Here is a 2,734-nt window from a genome sequence, read left to right as displayed (position 1 = left end):
TAGTTAATATGTGAAGAGTCCAAAACTTCCTAATTCAATTTGACTCATCGAGCCCAGAAATACAAAAAAAGGCAGACAATTTGGTAAGGAAATTAAAACGGCCTGGGCTCCATTTTAAAATAAAGGAACCAACTAATTTGAGGCCATGATAAGCCCAGAAACATAATGGCATGCCGGTACTCGATCCAAAGACCATTCTAAGTGTTTTGAATCATTTAACAATGCATATAGGCCAACAACAATATTATTTTAAGGGCGAGACATGTTTATTGCTTCAGAATTCAAAACTGAACAAAATTTCTTAAACTAAATCGTATTCTGATTGTTCGACCAAGAAGTCCTAACAGGCCTATATATATCCATTCATATACTAATAAACTAGCATGCTAATATCTAACACAAACAGTTTTATTACAGTCCAATTATCACAAGTTATACAAATGTTTCCAATCATCCAATTCCTTACTACTACTACTAGGCAACTAAAATTCAAATTAACACGACATAGAACAAATTGACATCAAGTTAACACGATCTAGATTTCATTTCCTCAATTGACCAATACACATAGATTCAGTCCTTCAACATCAAATGAACCTGGAAAAGTACCTGGAAGTCGAGAGAAAATAGAAGAAGAGGTCAGCTACAGCAAATACAGTGTCAACCACAAATCACAGCAACAGCGAATTGACGATCGAAAACAGCTCAGAAAACAGAATGTACAGCCCAGAATAATTTTCAGAGAAGAAACAGCACCGATAGTAGACCAAATTCACTTGCAGAAACCCAAAGAGACTCAAAACTACTCCCAACACAACTTCTGAAGCTAACAGTCAACCAAATAGCCCAAAATAGACTCAGCCAACCAACTACAACTCGAAATCACCCAAATAAACTCGAAGATGAACCCAAAATACTTCAACAGACAATGACTCAACCCAAACCAGTTCAGTTATGCCCAAAATCACTCGAATCAAGGCAACAGAGCACTCCAGAGGCTTTTAAAAACTCGAATTTAGAATAGAAATGAAGACATTTGAATAGGAATTTGAAAAGGATTCCATTGATTTTTTTTGATTTTTGAATGTTTCAATTGTTTTTGATTTTTCTTTTAAGGAAAACTAAGATCTAAAAGTAGTTTTGAGCTGAAATTTGAATTCTTAGGTCTGCAGGCTTGAAAAGTGTTTTGGGGGAATTTTATGGCTGCCAAAACTTTTTTATTCAAGGCATGCCAATGCCATTTTATAGGCAACATGAGGCAGCCTTCAGATTCTATATTTGCACTCTAGTTCCTGTGTTATTTTCAGTTCAGTCCTCAAGTTTTTAACTTGTTACTCAAGTTATACTATCTATTTTCTGATTTTTCAATTTAAACCCCTTCTAGAATATCCTAGTGAGTTCTAGTTTCCTCTCCCATGTTCTAAACTACCCCGGAGTTACCCCTTTATTTCTGAAAAATTACTAACCTAGATTAATAGGGTCTACTAATAGTTACCAAAGAAGTGTTAATCAAAACAAACTAACTACCCTCAAACACTAACTAATTATGATGAACCTTATAATGAACTGAAACCACATAATGAATCAAAGAGTTATTGACAACACACTAACTAAACTAACTAACACCGATTTAATCAATTAAATAAAAACAAAAACTAAAAGTGAAAGTCAAAGAGAAAGACGACTAATAACCAATCTGAAATTAAAAGCAAACTAACTAAAATTTAGACAAATAAACAATTAAGAATCAGAATTAGAAGAGAATTAACAACAATTAAGACACACATTGAACTGGAAATTAACAATTAAGAAAAATAACAGCAAAAGAAAAGGAATACACCAAGAAAAGAAAACTCACTAATATTGACACGATTTCATAAAAAATCAGGCTAACTGAAAGTTCAACTCCGGCCATCTCCGGTGATATTTGAAGTCTTTTGACACTGAATTCCTCATGAGGGAAGCACAGGGACCCTATGGTACTAATTTGGTAAGGATTGGATCATTTAGGGTTTTGGCCGGAAAGTTTTAAAATTAATAATTGAACGGTTCCGTCCACATTCGAGGGTCAGGGCCTTGGGGATTCGATAGAGGACACGGATGCGATCTTATGGTGTAAATTTGGTACGATTTGGGCTACTTTGAGTCATGGCCGGAAAAATTTCGATCCAATATTCGAGACATTTGGACGAGTTTTGAAGGAAAGGAATTGTGGATTTGAGATGAGGGAGAAGAGGGGATTTCAGGGTGTCAATTTGGGCCAGAAAAGAGCCGGCGCCGCCAGTGCCGGCGGCGGAATTTGGGGGCGGCTACTAGGGTTCTTGGGGGAAGGTGGGGTGTGAGGGAGACGAGTGGACGGGGTAGGGGGGACCTTCGGATAGTTATATAGTGAGGGAGATTGATTCCTGGCCGTTGGATCCCCTAACCTAGACGGCTGAGATTGACTAACGACGAACGATGTCGTTTTGGAGAGTGTGGGTTGGATCGGGTGGGACAGGGGTATGGGCCTGGGTCATTTCGGGTGTGATTGGGCCAAATTAATCAAAACAAATGGCCCAAATCCGGGTCTATTATCAGGGAATCCCTCTTTTTAATAGTTTTCCTTTTTATCTTCTTTTTCTTTTTCTTTTCTAATTTTCTTCTTTTATTTTTCATTGTTTTCATTTATATTTTTCTGATTTTATAAAAATGTAAAAATTAAAACAAAGCCCTAATATATTTTAAAAATTAAGCT

General features: G+C 36.5%; 1 long non-coding RNA gene across 1 annotated transcript; it reads right to left on the bottom strand.

The window, feature by feature from the left end:
- Nucleotides 1-387: 387 nt before the first annotated feature.
- LOC104218601 (uncharacterized) lies at nt 388-2,357 on the bottom strand. The gene is made up of 2 exons (XR_709031.2): nt 1,859-2,357; nt 388-609 (listed from the first exon to the last, which is right to left on the bottom strand). It is a non-coding gene; the product is annotated as an uncharacterized lncRNA (long non-coding RNA).
- Between the last annotated feature and the right edge of the window lie 377 nt (nt 2,358-2,734).

This window comes from Nicotiana sylvestris, chromosome 6 (genome assembly GCF_000393655.2).
Source record: "Nicotiana sylvestris chromosome 6, ASM39365v2, whole genome shotgun sequence".
Lineage (NCBI taxonomy): Eukaryota > Viridiplantae > Streptophyta > Magnoliopsida > Solanales > Solanaceae > Nicotiana > Nicotiana sylvestris.
This window is presented reverse-complemented; position numbering and strand designations above follow the sequence as displayed.